Source organism: Geotrypetes seraphini, chromosome 11 (genome assembly GCF_902459505.1).
Source record: "Geotrypetes seraphini chromosome 11, aGeoSer1.1, whole genome shotgun sequence".
In the NCBI taxonomy this organism is placed as follows: Eukaryota; Metazoa; Chordata; class Amphibia; order Gymnophiona; family Dermophiidae; genus Geotrypetes; species Geotrypetes seraphini.
In genome coordinates, this window is record NC_047094.1 from 131,680,169 (window position 1) to 131,706,321 (window position 26,153).

A 26,153-nucleotide genomic window follows, 5' to 3' on the forward strand; every position below is an offset into this window, starting at 1 on the left:
TAAGATGATTGAGGTCGATAAGGTCGGGCAGGCGGAGCCTTCTTTTTCGGCTTGATCAGGGTGTCCCACCTGGTCTCATGGGCAGAGAGTTTCTGGGTGGTGGAATCCAGCGACTCTCCAAAAAGTTCATCCCCGAGACAGGGGGCGTTGGCCAGACGATCCTGGTGGTTGATGTCCAGGTCGGAGACTCTGAGCCAGGCTAAGCGACGCATGGCTACGGCCATGGCAGAGGCCCGAGAGGTGAGCTCGAAGGAGTCGTATATCGAGCGGACCATATACTTGCGCAATTGGAGAAGGCCAGAGATGTGTTGTTGGAACAGCGGGACCTTGCGCTCAGGTAGGTACTTCTGGAGGGCAGACAGTTGTTGGACCAAATTTTTCAGATAGAAAGAAAAATGGAAGGAATAGTTGTTTGCCCTGTTGGCAAGCATGGCATTCTGGTAAAGCCTCTTGCCAAACTTGTCCATTGTCTTACCTTCTCTGCCAGGAGGGGTAGAGGCATAGACACTGGAGCCCTGAGTCTTTTTTAAGGTGGATTCAACCAGAAGGGACTCATGGGGCAATTGAGATTTGTCGAATCCAGGAATAGGGATGACACGGTAAAGGTTGTCCAGCTTACGGGGGGCTCCCGGTACCGTGAGGGGATTTTCCAAGTTTTTGTAAAATGTTTCCCGCAGGATGTCATGCATGGGAAGCTTGAGGAACTCCTTAGGAGGTTGCTCAAAGTCTAAAGCCTCTAGAAAGGCTTGAGACTTTTTTGAGTCAGATTCTAGGGGAAGGGACAGGGCAGCAGACATTTCTCTCAGAAATTTAGAAAATGAGGACTGCTCTGGTTTAGAGGTGGCATCGGGTGCCGATGGTTCCTCATCAGATGAGGAGGGATCCTCCTCGGTACCGAGAGGAGTTTCCTCCCATAAGTCAGGGTCCCTGACCTCTGGTGCATGTCGAGACACCGGGGTGGAGGGCGCGGTATGGCGAGTCTTGGACAAGGACTTTCCAGAGCGCACCGAAACGGTACCAGGAGAGGACGACCGGTGTCGATCCCGGTCCCGGGAAGAATGCCGTACCGCCTGGTGTCGAGGAGGATCCAATGTGGCATGGGAATGAACCACCGGATCGACATGGAGTTGTTCGGCCGAAAGGATCGGCATGGAGGTGTTTACAGGTACCGAAGGGGTGGACACCGGGGGCTCGGTACGGGGCTCGGGCCGGTCTGGTACCGGAAGGAGCGGTGCCAGGATAGTGGGCAACAGGTGTTCAAGGTGTTGCGGTAACTGTTCCTGGAGTTGAGCTTTTAAGATGGCCGAGATACGGTCATCTAGGGGTGGCATCGGGACCGCTTTCTTTTTCTTCGGTTCCTTGGATGCCGCTCCACGCCCCGGCGATGAGGAGGCCGATGACGAGGCACTCACCGAGATCGGGGCAGAGCCGTTTACGGGACCGGTGCGATGCCGGTAGGGATGGTGTCACCACCGTAGCTGGAGGGCGCTCGAGGGAAGAGGAAGGCTTCTTAGCCGGCTTACCTGGCGCCAGCGACGCCGATGTGGGGTCGGTCGGTGTCGAGGTCGACGGTGCCGATTTTTTGAGGTACCGCCGTTGAAGTTGAGGAGTCCATCGCCGACTCGGTGCCGAAGAGAAGAGTTTGTTGAATTCTTCGGTTTTTAAGGGTTCTCTTTTGAAGAGTGGCACAGCGGGTGCAGGAGTCCGCCCGATGCTCCGGACCCAGACACTGCAAGCACCAATTGTGTGGGTCAGTGATGGAGATCGGGCGTGCACACCGCTAGCACTTCTTAAAACCGACCTGCGGGGGCATGAAGGGGAAGATAGCCTCCGCAAAATCGAAGCCCGAGGCCTGTATAATGGCAACAGGCCCCGCCGGGGCAAAAACGGAAAAAAAAAAAAAGGGAAAAAAGCAAAGTTTTTTTTTTTTTTTTTTTTGGCAAATCAAAGTAAAACAAACCCGAAGGTAAAGAAGAAAAATAAGGAAAAAAAGCGCGAGCGGGAAGGCAAAAAGTGGTTTCAAACGGCCGTTGAAAAAACACACGCGTCTTCTTCGCTCCGCGGAAACGAAGAAACTGGGGACCACGCACTCCTCCGTCGGGCGGGAAGGCACTCGCGCACGCGCGGTGCGGCCAACTAGAAACTTCTAGTTAAAAAGGTCCGTACCGAGGGCTCCGTCGGTGACGTCACCCATGTGTTAAGAATATGCTGCCTGCTTGTCCTGGGATAATGATAACTTTGACAAATATGTGTATTTTTACTATTTGCATTCTGTAATTCGCTGATTGTCCAGCTCTCTTCAGTGTAAACCGCCTAGAAGTCATAAGATTGTGGCGGTATAGAAAAATTAAAGTTATTATTAGTATTATTATTAAAAAGGGTTGCCTGATTAATAAGGAGGAGCATACTTCTTTCTCAAGACTTTATTTAAAAAGCTTCCCCTGGGCAAAAACATGATCTGATTCAGAATATTTAAGCAAACAATAGATTCGATGTGGAATATTTCAGTAAGTATTTGGTATTTTTGACGGTAACAGGGAAAGTTTAATGAGACACTAATGAATATTTAACCTTCAAATCTCCAAGCTGCGGTCAGTTTGGGGCAAGTAATATATTACTAAGTAATATCTTATGGTTTAATATCATTTAATATGCCATCTTTCTTGAGGAGATAAAGCCGTGAACAACAGACAATGAATCTAGCCCCGAGAGGAAAGAATGCCAATTGTCAAATGAAAGGAAAAGGGAGAGTGTGGTGTAGTGGTTAGAACTACAGTCCCAGCATCCTGGGGTTGTGGGTTCAAATCCCACACTGCTCCCTGTGACGCAGGGCAAGTCACGTAATCCTCCAGGTACATTAGACAGACGTGAGCCCAGCAGGATAGACAGGAAAATGCTTTGAGGGTGATTGTACAGCAGACCCTCTATATTCGCGGGGGTTAGGGGCAGAGCTGGCCCGCAAATAGGGAAAACTGCGAATAATTTTTGAGGCCGGCTCTTTCCTACCCCCACCTCCCTCCTACATCCCCGACCTTACCTGGTGGTCTAGCGGCGACACGGGGCAGGAGCGATCTATCTACGCTCCTGCCCCGTGCACAGCCGCGCTGCGAGTTCCCGGAAACTCCTGTGGTAGTCTCGTGAGACCACAAGAACTCACAGCACGGCTCTCGCACGGGGCAGGAGCGTAGGGAGATCGCTCTTGCCCTGCGTCGCCGCTAGACCAGGTAAGGTCTGGGGGGATGTCCAGGGCAGCGTTTCTCAATTAAAAATCAAGGCGCAAAAAAAAAAAAAAAAAAAAAATCACAAATAACTGAATTCGCGATTGGAGAAACTGCGAATCGGGAGGGGGAGCTGTATAACTACAAAAAGGTGGTATACAAGTCCCAATCCCTTTACTGTAGAACTCCATGCGTTCTGACAGCTTGTAGCTCTACAGTGCAATTGTAAAACTGAAAGGATGCTTCCTTCCCACCCCTGATGAGCTCTGCTGGAACAATGGGAAGTGAACTCCAGTCTTGATCTTAAAAGCCTTTTCCTTCTTCCAGTCCAAAGTTAGGAGTTACCCATTACCTACCATGATTGGAGGGCAGGGCTTAAGGTGTTCACATTTCATAACCAAACGCAAGGAGGTCACCCCCTGCTATCAACAAAATATTAAAAAATAACTTTAATAGACATACCACAGTGACTTGGCGTCTAGTAGAATTTCAGCTCCTCCTTCAGGATTTCTGAAACAAACAGAAAGGCATGACAATGAAGAGGCTTGTAAGCACTTCGCATCAACAGACAAACAGAATCACCGATTTCAGCTCTCAACCCCCATTAACTTCCATCTCCTCCGGTTCTCCACTCCAGCAATAGGATGGAGTGTGAAATGGGTAAAGAACAGAAAAGTAAGGTGGTATCACACCCTTCAGAGAGATGCAAAACAAAAGTGTATTTTCCTTTAAATTGGCAAGACCAGCACTGGCTCGAATCTAAATGATAACTCGGCCACATCATAAGCCTGAACGGTTAGCACCCCCATTTTAGAGAAATGAAATTTGAATTTTAATTACAATTAAAGCTATGCTTTGCTTTCTGCGGGAAATTAGCACGGAGGAATGAAAAGGCAGCATGACTTGAAAAGGTTCTTATAAATTTGTGACTCTCTAGTTTTGAGACCTATGACAAAATCACAAACCCCTTTTACAGGTTTCATTAATTGAACTACTACACTTATATAGTGGTAAGAGGCGTAAACTTATAGACGGTCACTGCTCGGAAGAGCTTACAATCTGACTTGGACAGACATGACATGACATATAGGGCTGGGGTGAAAGGAGTTAGGAGTCGAAAGCACGCTCGAAGAGGTGGGCTTTTAACTGGGTCTTGAACACTGCCAGAGACGGAGCCTGCCGTAGGGATTCGGGCAGCTTGTTCCAAGCATGCAGCGCAGCAAGGCAGACGGGACGGAGTCTGGAGTTGGCAGCCGAAGAGAAGGGCACAGAAAGGAGGGACTTACCAGCTGAGCGGAACTCATGGGGGGGATCGTAGGGGAAGATAGTGAGGGGCAGCTTGAAAACAAGCCCATTGCTCCAAACTTTCTTTAGCAAGTTAAGGGATTCATTTAAAGAGGGAAGAATTTTCATAATCTGCACCGTTATTCTCAGCACATACCATTAAAATTTGCATATGCTCCAATTAAGCCTGCCCAGGCTTGTAAACACTTTTGTAAATAAGACACAGCTATTGGAGTTAACCAGCAACACAAATCGTAACTTCCACAGAGTATCTGATACGTTTTTCCTTTCCAAGTTTCAAGTTTATTTATTCTTGATGAATCGCCTATATAAATTGCTAGGCGATGTACAATGAAATAACATGTATTAATAAGTGAAACAAGTACAATATTAATAGTGACATAAAAAACAAATTTGTTGGTAGATAAAATATAACATACTTTACAAACTGATTGTAAACCTAATTTAAAATAATGTGTGGGTAAAACATACATGACAGAGTATAACTCCTGCTCTGAAAGATGAACCCTGCAGCTATTCAAAAGTTTAGGATCTGATCTTCAGCAGTTAGACTTTTAGTTAACACAAAATCTTCTTCAGCAGGAAGAAGGGATTTTGATAGTCTAGGAAAACATTTTTGGGCCTCTGCCCGTGTTATTTCTGCTGCCTACACCGTAATGGGGTTCATAGACAACCCCGCGAAAGACAAAGGCGCGCGCCGACAACTGAGCGCAAGATGGAGGCGTGCGCCGAAGAAAATTACAGTTTTTAGGGGCTCCGACGGGGGGGTTTTGTTGGGGAGCCCCCCCAGTTTACTTAATAGAGATCGCGCCGGCATTGTGGGGGGTTTGAGGGGTTGTAACCCTCCACATTTTACTGTAAACTTAACTTTTTCCCTAAAAACAGGGAAAAAGTGAAGTTTTCAGTAAAATGTGGGGGGTTACAACCCCCCAAACCCCCCACAACGTGGCGCGATCTCTATTAAGTAAAGTGGGGGGGTTCCCCCCCACGCCCCCCCCCATCGGGAGCCCTAAAAACAGTAATTTCTGCGGCGCGCATCTGCGCGCGCTTTTGTCCCGGCGTGCTTTTGACCTGACACCCCGTAATGGTGTTGCTGAATTGTATGCTATGTTCTATCACTTCAGCTTCATGTCTTTGATATGTGTTTTCTCTTAAATGCTGTGTTTTACCTCTATGGTGTAACATGGTGCACACGCATAACGCAAATTCCGTATCTACGGATTCGCTTATTCGTGGGTTTAAACCACAAAATTCATTTTCATTTTTCAGGCTATTTTAAGCCCTGTAAGCCCCCCCTTAAGCCTTACCTGGTGGTCTAGCGGGTTTTCGGGGCAGGAGCGATCTTCCCACACTCCTGCCCCGTGCAGATCGCTCACAGGAAATGGCTCGAGAGACTACGGGAGCTCAAGGCAGCCATTTCCTGTGAGCGATCTGCACGGGGCAGGAGCGTGGGAAGATCGCTCCTGCCTGAAAACCCGCTAGATCGCCAGGTAAGGCTTAAGGGGGGGCTTTCAGGGCTTAAAATAGCTGGGGGAAGCGGGGGTTAGGGGCATAATTGACCCGAATATTATTTGCGTTTTTTTAATATTCGCGGGCCGGCTCTGCCCCTAACCCCCGCAAATACGGAGGGGGAAGTGTAGTTTTCTGCTAGTATTGTGGTTATTCTTACATTTATTGTATTATTATATTCTTTAATATTATTTTAAATTTATGTTTCAGCTCTGCTATACATTAAGGGCCTCATAATCGAAACAGAAATACGTCTCAACACCGGCCTAAATCGGCACTTGGACGATCAGTAAGACAAGTCATCCAACTGCTGATAATCAAACGGGGTTTTAAACGTATCTCAAAACGACTTAGGCCTTTTCAGTGCTGCTGTACGACCAGAGCTAAAAGGGGCATTTTAGGAGGAGTGGTGAGGTCGGGATTTGGGCGGGACATGGGCTGATCTAAACTTAGTCGTACTGCAAGTATAACCGAAAGTTTAACGAGGCTGCCTGGACGGAACTTGTACGTTGTGACTTAGGCCATGTAAAACCAGGTCTAAGTGCCAAAAAGACATCCAACGTGACCAGATAAGCACTGCAGACACAAAGTACAGAGCCCCACACACTGCCCCAGTGATCACTGACCCACCCCCCCAACAATACCATAAATATTGGAATAAAAACGAACATATCTGCCTCCAGAACATCTGCACCTGACTTAGCAAAGCCTAGTACAGCAGCACAGAGGTGGCTTAAGTAGTGTGGAGGGTGGGCTAGTGAATCATAGAGAGGAGGACCAAGGCCTATAAACCACTCTAACCACTGCATTCATGGTGGAACATGTGCATCCGAAACTCTACTGTACTGCCATATAGGTGCCACCTGCAGCCGTGAGGACTATTGGGATGGTAGACAGGTGGGTCTAGTGGTTTTGGGGGGGCTCACCATGACCTATAAGGGAGTCATGGTGAGATGTTTATGTGTCACCCTTTCTGTGAAGTTCGCAGCAGTGTCCTGTAAGGTGCCCCACTACTCTGTTGCCTTGTCTAGGTGTCCAGCCCATTATTTTGCTGGCCCCTCCCACATCCAAAAGGTCCTTTTCTAGGCGTTTTTGACTTGGACAAATTTTTGGACGAGAATGGGGTATAAAGATAGACGATTTAGCGGTCTGGGCGATCAAACAGCTGGACTTACAGTTAGACGACTCTCAAAAAACAAAATATTTTGGACGTATTTTTTGAGAATGGACTTTAGGCACTGCCGACTTTGGGCAATTGGCGACTTAGGCCCAAAAAGGACTTAGACATTTCTTTGGATTTTGCCCCTCCTTGTGCCAACTTGCTTGATTTTATCTTTACGATTTGTGACATTTATCCATTTTTATGTCTGTCTTTTGTGTGATGTTACGTACAAAAACCTTTTTCTATTTTTAAGGTTTATGGCAGGGAAGCAAAGAAGTTAAAATGAGCTATTGTAAAGTTAAATAATGTATTAACACTTATGGCAAAAATGTCTAGTCTTTGTAGATTGGCTTACAGTGTGATAACCCAAGTTTCTAACCTCGGTTTATATTCGAGTCAACCTTCTTCCCCCCCCCCCCCCCTTTTTTTTTTGGGGGGGAAGGTTACCTCAGTTTATATTCAGATCAGTTTTTATTTGAGTATATACGGTATATATGGGTGTGTATACAGCAGTGATGAGTGTGGATAACCATACGTATGAGTAAGTATTGGGTGTGTATGTGTGGGTTGGACAGGAAGTTTATACATTTCTACCATTTAAGCCAAAAACCAATTCGCTGTCTTTTGCTTGTAGACACTTAAGCATCCAAATAACTCAAATATTTGTCAAATACAAAAGAAAAAAAGTCAGAAAGCTTCATTCTCCTGTGACTCACACAGTTAACACCACATCTTGTGTTTTCTAGTACACATGTCGAAACATATTACAAGTCACTCATTCACTGCTTTCTAGTTATAACACGACCAGAGGCACTTCCAAGGACATATGTTATTCTTTAAAATATCAAATTAAGGGCTAGATTTACCAAAGTGCGCTACCTGTTAACACGTGTTATTAAAAAGGTCCTATTGCGTAAAACAGAGCCTTTGGTAAATAACATGCGCTGTTGCGTGTCAGGACATGTTTGTGACACTGGACTTGGCACTGTTAGAATTCTAAATCTTATTCTCGAAAAGAGATACTATATTCTAGCAAGGCACATAAACGATTCCAAAATCCTTGATTTAAGTGCTAATAAGAAATAAAATGTATGAGGCCGATATACAGCTATAACTTGAACTGACAACATATAATTTGAATCATCTGGTAACTCAGATGTGTCAAGTTGTCATCTAGATGCAAAATTTATCATTTATACAAATTTTCATGAGGCATGGAGATTTAAACCCACCATCTTTGAAGCCCAGAAAAAATGTATTCCATAAGTTAAAAAAAAAAAAAGTAAAAGTAAGATCAAATATCTCCTATCATGGCTAAATGGTGCTTTGAAAGAAGCTATTAGAGTTAAAGGCTTTTATTTTAAAAATGAGAAGCCTATTAAGGAAATTACGAGCACACAAGCACAGGCATATTAGATGCAATCAGATGTAAAACACTAATTAATAGCAAGTCACCAGGACAAGATGGTATATATCCCAGAGTTCTGAAAGACGTATAAAATGAAACCACATAGGAAGGTGACAAGGCCGGGTTTGAATAAAAATTCCGAATGTTTCATATTGAACTTTCAGCCAGATGGAGGTGACCCTCAAACAGGGAAATCTACTGCGAGGATGATTTTGGGAATCTCAGGTACAGAACATATTACCCGTGCTAAAACAGCTGCACTGGCTCCCAGTGTCGCAAAGGGTACATCAGAGCTTGTATGGATCTGTTCCTTTGAACGTTCAATCTCTGTGGGAGGCGTATTAGCCGAGGAAGAATCTAAGGTCTGTGGGTACTATGGGCTAGATTCACTGAGCAAACCGATCGGTTTCCGACCCCGACCCGATTCACTAGCCTCGTGGCTGAGCTGATTCCGATCCGCGCATGTAAATGAGGGTAAACAGCATGCAAAGTAGGAAGGACGCGATTCACTAAACTTTTCAAGGAACACTGACTGGGCTGGCCAAACCAAAAAGAAGCGACTGGTGGGGACCACTCGCTCACGACCTTTCCTGCTCTCTGCCGACTTCTCCTGCCCTTTTCAGCCCAACTTCAGCCCTGACTCTCCTCGGCCTGTCCTGCCCTTTTCAGCCCCGACTCTCCTCTCACCGCCCTGCACCCCGGCTTGCCGCCCTGACTCTCCTGCCTTTCCCCCGCAGTGCGAGTCTGTGGTTTTAACCCGCAGGTTTAAAGCGGGTTAAAACCACAGGCTCGCAAAGTAATAGTAAAAAAAACAGAAAAATAAGCAGCTTAGTCAGCACATGCTTCAGGATTGCTCACTAGCGCCCCCATTTGCATGCTGAGCTTTGGTGAATTGGTCGGCCTGCCGCGGATCAGCCACAGATCGGGCATGGAGAGGCAAGTTAGTGAATCTAGCCCTATAAGATTAACTTCCATGACGGAGGAAACTGTCCGGGTATGCTAAATCGAGAGCAGCAATGTTGTCCCTGGGCAGGGGTAAAATTTTGGAATTCCCTCCCTGGCATCCTGAGGACCTGCTCTGACTGTTTACAGTTTAGAAAGATGTTGAAGACACGACTGTTTGTGGAGGCTTTTCTCTGAAATTATGTTAATAAGCATCTACTATAATAAAACGCTAAGCGCACATGCGCACTCCTACCTGCGTGTTCCGTGATCCGTATGTCCGTGGCAGGCAGCAGAGCGCATGCGCGCTTAGGGTTCTATTAGCTTGGAAGGAAAAACGGCACACAGAAGTTATTTGTAAGTTCATCGGACCCCAAGGTAATGTTCTGGCCAAAGTTATTTTTAAGTTCAAAGCCGCTGCCGCGGCTCCTCTCGCGAGTCTCACCTGCGTCGGAGAAGGCTTCCGACGCAGCCGGGGATCGTGAGATGAGCTGCCGCCGCGGCTTTGAACATAAAAATAACTTCCGCCACAACTAAGGGAGTCATGTCTCCAGAGGCCCCAATTGTAACAGTCGGAGACAGAAATCGGCAATTCCTCGCGATCCCGGCTGCCCCTCACACCCACTAAACAGCTTCCCGATTACCCTCTAACCCGGTTACAGCAACGTGTAAATTTGTTGAACTTTTGACATTATTTGAAGTGGATGCAATTGCAAAGTCATTTGAATGCATTTTATAAATGCACTGTCCATGAACTACTACGAATGTTTTAATTGTTAACCGCTTAGTTATAGGAGGATTAGAAATTTTAGAAATAAATAAATATTCTGTTATGTATTGTGGCCGTGAAGTCTCAAGACTGCCTCATTCTACAAGCCAGTTACTCAGTAATCAGTGTATCCAAAGACCCGTTACTCGAATAATCTCATACATATAATAATAATAATAATACCTTTATTCTTCTATACCGCCACAATCTTGCGACTTCTAGGCGGTTTACAATCAAGAGTGCTGGACATTCAGCGAAATACAATAAGTAGATATTCAGAGGAAATACAGAGATCAGAGACCTCAGGAGGCAATAGTATAGAAATACAATTTGCTGAGCGAAGATGTAATATGTACATTTTAGTCGGTAATATCTGACAGGACCTATTGGGGATAAATAGCAACGTAAAGTTACGATAAGATGAAGATAACAGATTATATTTATAACAGTGCTATAAGTTCAGGTGGAATAGGGAGGGGGGAGGGAGAGGAAGAGTGGGTCAATTGTTTAGGTATTTCTGGAACAGGTATGTTTCTAGGCGTTTCCTGAATTCCCCGTATGTAGTGGGCGAAAGCAGTTGGTCTAGGTCTTTGCCCCATCGGACTGCTTGGTGAGAGAGAAGGTGTTCGTGGTGTTTTTTCATTTTGCAGCCTCTAACTGGAGGGGAAATGAGTTTTGGGGGTGTGTTTCTCTTGAGTCTGTTATTAGAAAATGCGAAAAGGTCCGTTATGTACTTGGGGGTCAGGCCGTATAGTACTTTGAAGCAGAGGCAGGCAAATTTAAACCTTACTCGGGCTTCCGTTGGTAGCCAGTGCAGCTGCCGATAGTAGGGTGTCACGTGGTCGAATTTCTTATAGTGTTGGTCTCTATGGATGATTCTTTATATACTTGAGAAGCATTTCATAGACCTCAGCAGTACCTTCTGTATATAATAAACTTTTCCTCTATACAGAATAATAGTTTCTATGTCGGAGTGCCAGACCTCACCCACGTAGACTGAGATGAGTTTTAATATATCTTGATTAGACATAGAAACATAGAAAAATGACGGCAGAAAAGGGCCAAAGCCCATCATGTCTGCCCATTCTAGTGACCCTTCTCCTTGATTTTGCTCACCACCCCCTGCCTTTACATCATTAGAGATCCCACATGAATATCCCATTTATTTTTGAAATCTGCCACGCTGTTGGCCTCAATCACCTGCCGTGGGAGTTCATTCCAATGATCCATCACCCTTTCGGTGAAGAAATACTTTCTGGAGTCACCATGGAATTTCCCTCCCCTGATTTTCAGCGGATGCCCTCTGGTGGACGAAAGTCCCATAAGACGGAATATATCCTCTTCCACCTCGATACGACCCGTGATATATTTAAATGTCTCAATCATGTCCCCTCTCTTTCTTCGTTCTTCAAGTGAGTACAGCTGCAATTTATTCAGCCTTACTTCATACGGAAGATCCTTGAGCCCCGAGACCATCCTGGTGGCCATCCGCTGAACTGACTCTATTCTCAGCACATCTTTCCGGTAATGTGGTCTCCAGAATTGAACACAATATTCCAAATGAGGTCTCACCATGGATCTGTATAGTGGCATTATGACCTCTGGCATCCTGCTGATAAAACCTCTACGGATACAACCCATCATTTGCCTTGCCTTGGAGGAAGCCTTTTCCACTTGATTGGCAGTTTATATACAGAAGGTACTGCCGAAGTCTATGAAATGCTTCTCAAGTATATAAAGAATCATCCATTCTGCAAGCAGCATTATTTAATCAGTGCCGTAGTTTCTAGTGAAAAGGCTTAATGGGATATAGATGACAAGTGATATAATTGCAGTCCACGAGCAACAAGTAACTCATTTCCAGCAGATTTGGGGTTCACGTCACACATTGGTCTTCCAAGCTGGGCAGTGGAAAAGTTTGCGGTGAATGCTTAGAGCCATATAAGCAGACCCATGCACTCCCTGTTGTAGTTTGGGTTATTTAAATTAGAATTGGGGACTGAGGGCTAGAGGGTAAGCAATGTAATGCCATTTTGTTAAAAAAAAAAAAAAAAAAAGCCCGTCAGGGTGATCCTTTAAATTACAGACCACTGAGCTTGATGTTGACGACAGGCAAAATGGTGGAAATGATTACAACCAGAATTGCCAGTGAGAGAGAAGAACTGAAACCGCCACTGCCGTTACACCGCTCCCCCGATCCAGCAGGGGAGAATACTTTAAATATATATTTTTTATTTCTCTCGATACTTATTTTTTATCTCTATTTTTTATTTATTTTACTTATTTATTTTTAATTCTATCTTTAAATTTATTTATTCATTACTTGGTGGAATATTCATTTCTATCTCTATCTCTGTCTTTATATTTTATCTTTATTTTTCTTAAATTGTCTCTTCAGGTACTTTTTAGTTAGATTGTGAGTCTTTGGGACAGTTAGGGAATTTCCAAGTACCTATCTTATTTATTTGTATTTATTGTATCTTTTAATGCATTCATTTTTGTAAACCGCTTAGAAACCTCACGGGTATTAGCAGTATATAAGAATTAAATTAAATTAATATATTAAACAGAGTAGAAAGAAACCTCTGCCAAGGCTGTAAGAACATAAGAATTGCCGCTGCTAGAATATGATAGGAATTTGGATATTTCGAATGTATTTCAGATTTAAAGATGAAAAATGTATGAATAATTCAGTTTTGATATTTCCGGACCTTTGTAGGTCCACTCAACAGAGGAAAAAGGCCTTTTTGGCACTTAAACCCCTGGTATTGGACCTCAAAAGGGACTTTTTTTTGCCTGCAGTTCCCATGCAAATGCATTGTTAAAATGGAGGAGAAATCCTCCATTCTTTAATTTCTTGAAAAATTTCTTGGAAGCAAGGAAACCTCCAGCCCCAATAGCTATCTCTACCCCTTCAAATGTGAATTAAGTTGGAATTTAAGAGGCTTAACAGATCCGCTTATTGTAATCTAGTCTTTCTTGATCGTATTTTTGAATTATTTCCTGTCTTAGTTGTTTAATTTCCTTAATAATGAGGTTTAATAGAGTTACTAAATGCTAATTTTGGTTGGTATTGATTCTTATTATAATTTATTTTAATTTCTTAACTCTATTTTCATTGTCAAGATATATGCTTGTAAAAATTGAAAATTTTGATAAATAAATAAAGTGAAAAAAAAAAGAAAAAGAAAGAATTGCCACTGCTGGGTCAGACCAGTGGTCCATCATGCCCAGCAGTCCGCTCACACGGCGGCCCTCTGGTCAAAGACCAGCGCCCTAACTGATATCAGCCCTACTTCCGTACGTTCCGGTTCAGCAGGAACTTGTCTAACTTTGTCTTGAGTCCCTGGAGGGTGTTTTCCCCTATAACAGCCTCTGGAAGAGCGTTCCAGCTTTCTACCACTCTCTGGGTGAAGAAGAACTTCCTTACGTTTGTACGGAATCTATCCCCTTTTAACTTTAGAGAGTGCTCTCTCGTTCTCTCTACCTTGGAGAGGATGAACAATCTGTCTTTATCTGCTAAGTCTATTCCCTTCAGTACCTTGAATGTTTCGATCATGTCCCCTCTCAATCAGGAACTTGTCTAACTTTGTCTTGAATCCCTGGAGGGTGTTTTCCTCTATACAGCCTCCAGAAGAGCGTTCCAGTTTTCTACTACTCTGGGTGAAGAAGAACTTCCTTACGTTTGTACGGAATCTATCCCCTTTCAACTTTAGAGAGTGCCCTCTCATTCTCTCTACCTTGGAGAGGGTGAACAACCTGTCTTTATCTACTAAGTCTATCCCCTTCAGTACCTTGAATGTTTCAATCATGTCCCCTCTCAATCTCCTCTGTTCGAGGGATAAAAGGCCCAGTTTCTCTAATCTTTCACTATACGGCAACTCCTCCAGCCCCTTAACCATCTTAGTCGCTCTTCTCTGGACCCTTTCGAGTAGTACCGTGTCCTTCTTCATGTACGGCGACCAGTGCTGGACGCAGTACTCCAGGTGAGGGCGCACCATGGCCCGGTACAGCGGCACGATAACCTTCTCCGATCTGTTCGTGATCCCCTTCTTTATCATTCCTAGCATTCTGTTCGCCCTTTTCACCGCCGCCGCACATTGCGTGGACGACTACTCTGTTTAATATACTAATGGCAGTGGTGGTTTCAATTGTTCTCTCTCCCTGGAAATCATCCTCACAAGCTACTTTTAACCCAATGGTGGCGTTCTGTTACTTAGCACCTATGAATACCATCTACTTACTTATCTCATGATGCCAGGGCTATTCGTTGCAGATATTTTTTCCGATGTGTATTTCCAGATATGTATTATTACAGTTGTATTTCCTATTTGGTAACAGATACTTCTTCCATCTGCTATGTTTGAGCATTACCTGGTATTGCGCAGTTTAGACTTTTTGTATTTATGGATAAACCTCATATCCTACAATTCTATAATATTGTGCTGTATTGCAAGGTTGTTTCTTTCCCGCTTTCTTGATATTTTCTCTTGGTTGTAACCTTCCCAAAAAATTTAATAAAATTGCTGAACAAAAAAATAAATAAAAAATCAACAAAAACAGAATTGCCTGGCATATGGATAAGGATGTCTCAATTGCAAAGAGGAATCATGCATTTAGGAAAAGGAAGTGGGCCTTTACTAATCAAGGATGTGAATAAGGGTGAGCCAGACGATGCAGTGTCTGGAGTTTCAGAAAGGAACTTGATAAAAAGTAGCTCCTCATGACAGACTCTGCAAGAAATTAAAAAGTCTTGAATTCGGAGACAACTTAGTTCTACTGTGCATTGATAACGAGTTTAAGGATAGAAAAGAGACTAAAAGATCCGTTTGCCAAGTGGAAAGAGATAAAGAGTGGACTGCAAGTATAATATATTCATTAATGATTCAGAAAGGAGAGAAAAAGATTGAGGCAACCAAATCTGAAACATAATATGAAGTTATTTAATGTCGTTCAAAAGAAAGAAGGCTTTGAGGAATTACAGAGAAAACCAAAAAAACTCTGTGGAGTGACGATGTTCCCAAATGGACTTTATTTGAAAGTATCAAAGTTCCAAAGGTACACTAAAATCATCCACATAAAATAATTCCATCCACATAAAAGTAAATCATCCACATAAGAGCCTTAAAGGACCTAGTCCGCTAGGGATACAGGACCCAACACGGTCCGCGTTTCGACAAAAAGTCTTCTTCAGGGGTCCCTGGGGGTCCTATAAAGGTGTGTACGTGGGAAACAATTGTGTGGTGAACCGGAAGTGAGACACTGCTTGCATTTTACAATCAAATCTGACAATTATTGCAGAAAAAAAAAAAAAGGGAAACCCACTGTAGTCACATCCAACTTGAAAGAAGGGCCTTTGAAATCAGGATATTAGGAAATTAATTAGGAAGAAGCTGAAAGGAACGGTTTCCAAGACAAAAAGAGCCTTACGAGACTGGGAAAGTGGGCATTGAAATGGGAAATGAAATTCAGCAGACCATTTTAGAGGGTTTTCTACAAGTAAACAGGAGTTCGCACATAAAAAGTACCTTCCAAAATGGCCCCAGGCCTTCCGTGGAGAAGAATACCCATACTGTGAACATCGGGGGAAAGCCTTCCCTGTGAGAAAGGAGGCAGGGCCGGGATGGGCCTAGGGACGCAAGCACAGAAATTCCATTTTCAAATCCTCATGACTGCTTTTCACAGACTAAAACCACCCAGCAGACGTGGGCAAGTGCAAAGAGAGAAGAAATATAGAACAGAATGTCACTGGGACAGAATGTCCTTTTAGATAACTGCCCCGAGTTTGTGGAATGGAGACTCGTTACAATACAATACTCAAATTCTGGAAATCCATTGGGGGTCAAATTATTACGATAGTGGAAGTTCCACTTTCATTATCATATGATATGAATGATACTGTTACCCAAGAAACCAATTAATGCAAACCAGAATAAATTGTTTCTCATCATGACAGGACTAGCCATGCAGCTGATAATGAAAAATTGGAAACATTGGGATAACCTAAATTATAGTTTCTGGTGGGAATCATTATGTCAGATTTATAAGCTTGAGAACGTTACTTCATTGCAGGGGGGACACCGTGATAAATTCAAGGAAATTTGGGGCCTGTTAACAAAATATTGTAAGTTATGAATGTCAAAGATATGAATGTGAATTATTAACATTATTTTCCTTTGATTCATGAAAGATTGTTATATACATCCAGGAGGGGTGGGGGAGGGTTAGGGGGAGAATTAAACAGCTGTATACTATTTGTTGGAATAGAGTGCACTATGTTGTATTAAATGATTTTTCATATGTTTGCACTATGTGTTAGATATCAAAAACGAATTAAAAAATAATTTAAAAAAACAAACAATAGAATTTGTCCTGCATGGGTTAATGTTGCTTGCACAGTTCTTAAAACTATAAAAAAAAAATCAAAACATTTAAGCAAGCAGGAAAAGCTGATGTCCTGCAAACGTTTTGAAGCCGCGGCACACTAAACTCGGGGCCGCAGCTGGAAATGCGCAGATATCGATGCAATGACACCATGCGCATGAGCAATGTCATCACATCAATGTCCACGCATGCAAGGAGACCCTCCAGACAGGGCCCTGAGCCTGCTATTACTACACTGGGTACACCACACTCTCCCCCCGATATTGCCGGTCACAGGCTAACCAGGGCTGTGGAGTCGACTTTGACTCCTCAGCTTCTGGTACCCACGACTCCGACTCCGAACTTCACACTAGTAGAAGTGCAACTATGGACTGGGCTTTATACGTACACCAGAGAAGTACTTAACACATGGTTGGTGGGAAACGAGTAAACACGGTTTTTCGCATACTATCACTAGAGAGCGGCAGAAAAGGGCTACAGCCCATCGAGTGGGCAGACTTGATGGGCTGTAGCCCTTTTCTGCCGTCATCTTCTATGTTTCTATGAGCCAAGAAAGCTCAGTTTCTACAAATTAGCACTGGCTGGGGTGCGGCAAAAGTGTAAACACAGCTATTCGGTGAATTAAAAATGACACATTATCTATCGTTAGACGTTAGGCGGTGAAGAGATACCTGACGATTCGTGGAATTAGGGTCGGGAGATTAAAATCGTAAATAAAATACCGGTAAATTCAGTTGTCTTTCCTTAAATTTCTTCAGTATAAAAGAGTACACTCCTCCCTCCGTATTCGCGGTTTCTGCACTCGCGGTTTCACATAATCGCAATTTTTTGTCGGGTGACTCCGCCTCCCAAAATTACATCATGAATAATGTTCCTTTCCTTTTGCTGTAATGTAAAAAAAGTTAAACTTTTAACAATATTTACTCAGCTTCCATGATTTCTCGTACAAAATCGAAGTTCAAAAACTTTAACCCTGAAAATCACTGGTTCACATAAACCGCGAATATGAATTTTATATGTTATTTGCGGTTTTATTAACAAAACCACTATTTTTTTTTTAAAAAAAACGCGAATAACAAATACAATTCATAGTCGCGGTTTTTCCATATTCGTGACTATAGCTGGAACGTATCCCCCGCGAATACGGAGGGAGAAGTGTAGCTTTTTTAAAATTTTGAAATTAACCTTGAATGTTGTAATTGTTTATAACAAAATAATTTTTAAAAATGTGTTCAAATTATAATAAAGAATTCAATATAAGAAAAGAAAACTGAAAGTTTTATTCAAAAATAAGCAATGGTTCAGAAGTTACAGCTATTTTACACGAAACGTAATTTCCCGTGCAACATTTAAAAAATTTCTCCAATTTTCGGCGTAGATCGGTGAAAAATGCTCGCAAACAATGTGTTAATTATGACTATTGTATGTGAAATGGGACATTTGAACTTGCTGTATTTTTTTTTTTTATTATAATTTAAATTTATCAGGAGTCGGAGTCGGTACATTTTTATCAACTCCAACTCCAGGTACTCAAAATTGTCTCCAACTCCTCAACTCCAACTCCACAGTCCTGAGGCTAACCCAAACACTTTCGGATAGTAAAAGCCCAAAATGCCACTGGAAATCAATGTTTTGAAGATATTCTACCTCACAAACTATAAAAATACCACTACGAACACCTGACTCTCCCCTTTCCAGTGATACTGTAGAGTCTTAAGACTTAAATCAGGGGTGCCCACACTTTTTGGGCTTGCGAGCTACTTTTAAAATGACCAAGTCAAAATGATCTACCAACAATAAAATTTTAAAAAAACACAAAGCACACTGTACATATAGAAAATGTTAATCATCATTCCTATTCCAGGGTTTTTCAAAGAGGTCAAAGCAGATGACTCTAAGCACTATCACCTCAGTAACAACCATACAAAAATAGACAAATATACCCCCTCCCTTTTTACTAAACCACGATAGCAGTTTTTAGCACAGGGAGCTGCGCTGAATGCCCAGCGCTGCTCTCGACACTCATAGGCTCCCTGCGCTAAAAACCTCTATTGCGGTTTAGTAAAAGGGGACCTTAGTGTAAAATATAGACAGCAGATATAAATTCAGACACATTTTGATCACTAAATTTAAAATAAAATCATTTTTCCTACCTTGGCTGGTGATTTCATGAGTCTCTGGTTGCACTTTCTTCTTCTGACTGTGCATACAATCTTTCTTCCCTTCTTTTAGCCTGTATGCTTCCTCTCCTCCAGACCTCATTTCTTCCCCCAACTTTTCCTTCCTCTTCCCTGCCCTTTCTTTCTCTCTGCCTCCCTTTCATTTTTTTCTTTTTCTCTTCTTTCCTTCTGTCTCCCTGCCTGCCCTTTTTCTTTCTTTCTCCCTGCCCTCCCCCAAGCCACTGCCACTGCCATTACCATCGGGGACCAGGACCCAAACGCCACCAATAACAGGCCCCAAGCTCTCCCTGCTTCAGCCAACCAGCATTCCTCTCCCTGACGTCAATTCTGCCGTCGGGAAGAGGAAGGCTGATCAGCCCAAGATCGTGATCAACCTATTGGGGGAAATGCTGCCGGGTCCTGCCTTCGCGGAAACAGAAAGTAGGCAGAACCCGACAGGAACAAGAACAAATGCTTCACTAACCTGTCTCCCGCATTAGCCCATAGCGAACGCTTGCTTCAGGGCTCTCAACATGTGCGTGCAGGCTTCCCTTCTCCCCCCCCCTCCCCGGACATAACTTCCGGTTTTGAAGAGAAGAGAAGCCTGCACGCACACGTTAGAGCCCGGAGCATAAGTTCGCTAGGGGCTGAAATTTCCAAGCCGGTTTTTTTTTGGGGGGGGTTTAATGTTCAGCAGCGGCAGATGACAGCTGGGCGGACCGCCCAGCTAAAAGGCCCTAGGGAGAACACTGGAGAGGAAGGCTGATCGGCCCGTAGATCAGGACGGCAACACGAGTGCGATCGACTCGAGTTGCCTTCCTGAGCTACTGGTCGATCGCGATCGACGCGTTGGGCACCCCTGACTTAAATGGTCAATGAGATAACATGATTTAGAATGAACTGGGCTGCTTTCAGTAAGAGCTAAAGAATTTACAACTTGTCACATGTGACTGCAGTGTCTCAATATGACACATACATGTGCTCAGGTCTGAAATGTGGCAATCTCCAGGCCCTGTTTAATTCCTGCATGTCTACTGAAGCCGAAAAGTGTTTTGCTCAGAGCTACAGCCCTCAAAAGAAGCACTCCACGAAGCAAGGTCAACATTTCCCCTTCTTTGCTGAAATATGGCTAGACCCACAGCTCGGAAGCAATTTTCAGCTCCATTGGCAATATTTGACAAAATAGCAGGTTAAATCGCGGCTTAATAACCCATGAGATCGTCGAAGATGAAATGTTCTTAGAATGACCTTCTGTCTGTGACAGAAGTCACGGAGACCTTTATCCCCCCTTCAGACCCACCAGGGAAGAGTTTCTCTTCTGCACTTTGAAGCTAAGTTTTTCTTTGAATGTCCTGTACAAGTTAGTGATCAAAATCCATCAGACTCGCTCTGCATAAACTCAAAATTTAACTTGTAAGTCACTATTATTTGTAGTTCTTTCATTTGCTGCCCCTGCAATGCTAATCAAAAGTTATATCCCCCCATCAAAACAAGGATGCGATTGATGATGACATCATAGTGAATATTTACCACTGGATTGATGTCATATCATCAGTTACTATTAGAGGCATTTTCAAAGCTCTAACCCCATCTTTTACAAAGGCGAGCCAATCAATTTAACGCATGCCAAACGCTAATGCACCCATTACAGTCTATGGACACGTTAGCATTTAGCGTGTGGTAAATTGGCCACCGCACCTTAATAAAAGTACCCGTAAGAAATCCAAAATCGGCATAAATCAGTACTTGTACGTTTTTCTCGCTAAAAGGGCCATGTGCCGATTTTCAAAGCCAGCTCTCTGAGCATATAGCTAGGCTTCTTAGCCGCTGTGCATCCAACGTTTGAGGGGGGCGTGATATGGGCGGGCTTTGGGTGGGCTTAGCACTTGGATAATTGAACATGTCCCAAGATGTCCAGGAGGGAACTTAGACGTCCAAAGCTAGACCTGTTTTTATAGAGTGTAAGTGTCAAAAAGGTACCCAAACTGACTGGAGGGATTAAATAATGCCCCCCCCCCCAAAACACACACTCACACTCCCCCGGTCCCACAGAGATCTGAATGAAACAGTACATACCTGTCTCTGGAACAGCAGAACCTGGTATGGAAAATCCTAGTAGACCAGCAAACAGGTGTCTTAAGTAGCCTGATGGGTGGGCTAGTGAGCCACAGAGAGGAGGACCCAGGCCCATAAGCCACTCTAACCACTACATTTATGGTGGAAAGTGTGAGCCCACCAAAACCCTACTATAGTGCCATGTAGGTGCCACCTGCAGCCATAAGGACTATTGGGATGGTAGACAGGTGGGTCTAGTACAGTGGTCTCAAACTCGCAGCCCGCCAGGTGCTGTTTTGAGGCCCTGGGTATGTTTATCATAATCACAAAAGTAAAATAAAACAGTTTCTCGATCATATGTCTCTTTAGCTATAAATGACAATATTATTATTAAGACTTAGCCAAAAGGAAAGATTTATAAACTATAAAGAGTTTTACCTCATGCAAAATTGTCATTTCTTTAATAAGACATTTAACTATTTTTTTCTGAGGCCCTCCAAGTACCTACAAATCCGAAAATGTGGCCCTGCAAAGAGTTTGAGTTGGAGACCACTGGTCTAATAGGTATTGGGAGTTTTGGAGAGCTCACCATAAATTATAAGGTGGTTTGGCACTATTTATGTGAAGTTCACAGCAGTTTCCTCTGGGTGTCACACTGCTCTGCTGGCATGTCTGTGTGGCCAGTCCATTACATTGCTGGTCTCTCCTACATCCAAATGATCTGAATTTAGAATTTTTGGGGTCGAACATGGCATTCTAAGGGTAGACATCCTGACGGCCAAGATGTCCAAACTTTTGAACATCTTGCGGGAAACGTCCAATGTCGGACTTAAACATCCTATCAAAAATGTCCCTCTACGTAACATGAAAACTCCTAAAAGGCCACAGCAGGAAAAATAAACTTCTGAAATAAATTTAAAGAGAACGCATGAAAATATTAACGACATAGATTAATACATGGTTTACGATGCACATTTTTCACATTAAAACAACCTAGAGCAGCGGTTCTTAAACATGTCCTGGGGGACCCCCAGCCAGTTGGGTTTTCAAGATATCCCTAATGAATATGCATGAGGCAGATTTGCATATAATAGAGATGACAGGCATGCAAATCTGCCTCAAGCATATTCATTAGCGATATCTTGAAAACCCGACTGGCTGGGGGTCCCCTCCCAGGACAGGTATAAGAACCACTGACCTAGAGATACACTGTCTTATTTTGGTCACATTGTCAGAAGAGAGAGATCACTGGAGAAGGGGTACACCCTCAGTAGCACGTAGGACAATTGTGCCCCGAAAATTCCACTCTGTCAAATGCACGCACCGACAAGGATTTTTGGAGTGCAATTTGGGGGAGGGGGTTTTGCGGCAATCTTAAAATTGAGACGTCGACATCCTCCGAACGAGAGCGCAATTGTAGTGGGGGGTTCCCCTCCCTACACCCCCTCTCAGGGCGGAAGAGCTGGGCTTAGGGAGGAGAGCGCGAGGAGTTGTAAGTGTAGAGGGGGGGGATTCCTCCCTCCCCCCACACACCCTTAGAGCACAAATGAGAAGGCCTGACAGCGGTCAGAGCAGCGGCGCACATTTGTACTGCGCACAAACGTCAGGGCGTGATTGTCGGCACGCCAATGTCCGGAGAAGGACATCATGTTTGGGAAGATTGAAGGAACCAGGCCAAGAGGGCGATCTGCAATCCGATGGCTGGCACTTTGAAAACAACCATGGGGATGACGCTGGAGGACCTCACCGGACTAACACAAAAACGATTTCTTTTTAGAGCCGCAATTCATCAAGTCGCTAGGGCTCAAACACGAGTTGATGGCACCTAACACACACTTTCTCCGTCTTAAGCTAAAGTGTTTTTTGTTGGAGGGTTTTGGGGGGGTGTTTCTACCTTAGGAAACGGAGGGTTTAAGTGACTTGTCCAGGATCACAGTCACCTATACGAACCATTTGGCCACTTCGCCACTCCTTCAGCAGCTATCGCGGCTGAAAACAAACAGCTTTTATATCCCTCAAAAATCAGCCAGAATTGCACACCTCAAAATGAAAAGCTCCTCTTCCCATAACAGCCTTCAGAAATGGCACTCTTATTACGCCACCCTGAATGGTGAGACCTTAGCAAGACCTGTTGCAGAACGGGACCTAGGCGTAATCATCAGTGAAGATATGAAGACTGCCAATCAAGTAAAGAAAGCATCATCCAAGGCTAGACAAATGCTGGGTTGCATCCGTAGAAGTTTTGTCAGCCGGAAGCATGAAGTTATAATGCCGTTGTACAGGTCCGTGGCAAGACCTCATCTGGAATATTGTGTTCAATTTTGGTGGCCACATTATCAAAAAGATGTGCTGAGAATGGAGTCGGTTCAGCGAATGGCCACCAGCTGCAGCCCAGGAGGTGCAGGGGAGTGGCGGAGGGGTACCTTCTCTTTCTTTGGCAAAGCTGCTGGTCCAAACGAAGCGGCAGGGGCAGATCCACAGTGAAAGGCTATAAATGCAGTGCCTGAAACAGAAAAAAGGAGGCGCTGGACTGAGAACCCTGAAAGCCAGGCTTTAAATCCCCCAGAGGTCCCCCCTGTGACCTTGGCAAGTCACTTCACCCTTGACTGCTTCAGGTGGAAAACCAGATTGTAAGCTCTCTGAGGACAGGGTAATACGGGATCAGCCACACTTGAATGCACTTTGCCTTCAGCCAGTATTGAAAATGCGTAAGCAAAAGCTAAATAAAAATTAATAATGATGCCATCCAGGAAGTGGAAGAAGAGATGTAACAGTAAATGAACCGAGTAGAGAGAACAAGGGGGGCAGAAAAGAGGGGTTTGTTCCCTCAACATCAAGGTATTGTAACATAGACCAGACTTAAGTTCAGCAGGAAATCTGCAGAGTGTAAAATGACTGGAGCTGATGGGATGGGCCGAGGGCGTGGCTCCTATTCATGGAAAGTGAAGTCCCAACTAGAGGTCTGCACGGGAACGGGGATCGCGGGAATCCCGCGGGTCCCGCGGGGGTCCCACGGGAATCCCCCCATAACCCACGGGACTCCCACGGGGACCCCCCTCTAGCCAACGGAACTCCCACGGGGATGGAAGGCTTTGGAAGAATGGTTTGTCCATATAATATAATAGACACATCAGCCTTAGTAAAGAGGGGGTTTACAAGTTAATTACCTGAACAGAAAACAAAAAAAGAGTTCCACCAAAGAGATTCCATAAGGAAAACAGCAAAAGAAACTGTGGAATTGATGATCCTGTCAGAAGTAATTGCTGCTTTTTATGGGGACGGGCGGGGATGGAGGTATTTCCTTGTGGGGATGGGTGGGGACGGAGAGGATCCCGACGGGGATGGGTGGGGATGGAGAGGATCCTGGTGGGGACGGGTGGGGACAGAGAGGATCCTGATGGGGACGGGCGGGGGTGGGTGGGATTTCTGTCCCCCCGCAACTCTCTAGTCCCAACAGAACAGAATCCCAGGGAAAAGAGAAAAAGAGAGAGAAAGGGAAAGAGAGAGAAAAAGAGAAAGAGGAAGAGAGAGAGAGGAAGAGGAAGAAAGAGGAAAAGAAAGAGAGAGGGGGAAGAGAGAGAGGGAGAGGAGGACGAGAGAGGAGAGGGAGAGGGGGAAGAGAGAGAGAGGGAGAGGGGGAAGAGAGAGGAGAGGGGGAGGGGGAAGAGAGAGGGAGAGGGGGAAGAGAGAGAGAAAGAGAGGGGGGAAGAGAGAGAGAACGAGGGAGAGAGGGAGGAAGAGAGAGGAGAGGGAGAGGGGGAGGAAGAGAGAGAAAGAGGGAGGGAAGAAGAAAGAGGAAGAGAGAGTGTCAAGAAATCAAGTCTCTCTATCCAGAGCCTCCCTGCTGCGCTTAATCTACTGAGCACTTGAGTTGCACATTGGTCACAGTCAGAAACAGGAAGCTGAACTAGATGGACCTCAGTGACTCAGCATGACGATATTCTTAATTAAATGATTGCTCAAGAAACAGAACTAACAATAGTATTAAGAGGGCCAGGATCCCCCCCCACCTCCCAACAACTTTGAATAACAAATTAAACACCATGATACCGTACACTGGTTCTCCACTGATATAAATCACCAGTTTAAAAACGACATAAAAAATATTACGATACACTAGTTTGCCAACGACTATGCATGGACACAAATCCCCACTGGGCTCTGTTTGCAATACATAGGAACTGATACTTATTTAGAACTTATTTTTGCAATTAAAAGTGTCTTCAAACTGCAAGACGTATTCATAATTTTCCCATTCATTTACCTGCTCCCTCCTTCAGTTACTACAGTACTCTCCCAAAATTCACGGGTGTTCCGTTCCAGGACCCCCTGCGAATTTTGAAAAACCACGAATGCGGTTTTTAGGCAGGGGAGACAGGAGAGGGCAGCTGGAATGCCGGCGGGTGAAGGAAATCACTCGCGGTCTGCTCCAGCCGCCTCTTCCTGTAGTAAAGTCGGGCTACACCAATCAGGAGCTGCGTGTCACGGTGGCCAATCCAGGTCCCTAGTACTTGGCCAAAACCCAAAGAGTAGAAACACTCCATGCTACTGATCCAGGGCAAGCAGTGGCTTTTCCTCCAGGAACTTGTCCAAACCTTTCTTTAAAACCAGCTACGCTATCTGCTCTTCCTACAACCTCTGGAAAAGCGTTCCAGAGCTTAACTATTCTCTGAGTTAAAAAAATATTTCCTCCTATTGGTTTTAAAAGCATTTCCTTGTAACTTCATCGCGTGTCCCCTAGTCTTTGTAATTTTTGACCGAGTGAAAAGTCGATCCACTTGTAACCGTTCTACTCCGCTCAGGATTTTGTAGACTTCAATCCTATCTCCCCTCAACTTCCAAGCTGAAGAGCCCTAACCATTTTAGTCTTTCCTCATACGAGAGGCGTTCCATCCCCTTTACCATCTTGGTCGCTCTTCTTTGAACCTTTTCTAGCGCCGCTATATCCTTCTTGAGATAAGGAGACCAGAATTGAACAGAATACTCCAGATGAGGGCGCACTATGGAGCGATACAGGGGACAGCAGAGGCACTGTGTTTGCTGTGATCCTGCAACTTGGGTGAGCAAATCTCTTCATAAAAGCAGTTTTAAAATCCTAAGAACAGAGGACACACGGACTCTCCCCATTCAATTGCCAAATTTGATTTGCTTATTGTTTTCAGCTCAGATGGACCTGGACTTCTTTCCCATGACAAACCTGCCTCTGTTATAGGAAATACTCTGGTCACCCATTATAGACAAT

General features: G+C 44.3%; 1 protein-coding gene across 2 annotated transcripts in view; it reads right to left on the reverse strand.

Moving 5' to 3' along the window:
• SRC (SRC proto-oncogene, non-receptor tyrosine kinase) overlaps positions 1–26,153 on the reverse strand; it is a 117,966-nt gene that overhangs the window by 49,819 nt on the left and 41,994 nt on the right. Inside the window, exons 2-3 of one of the 2 annotated variants that reach the window (XM_033963294.1) lie at positions 17,420–17,582; positions 3,681–3,728 (exon numbers count right to left, since the gene is read on the reverse strand). The gene's annotated coding sequence lies outside the window, so the exon portion shown is untranslated. The remainder of the gene's footprint in view (positions 1–3,680; positions 3,729–17,419; positions 17,583–26,153) is intronic. The other variant, XM_033963293.1, reaches the window with a different exon arrangement.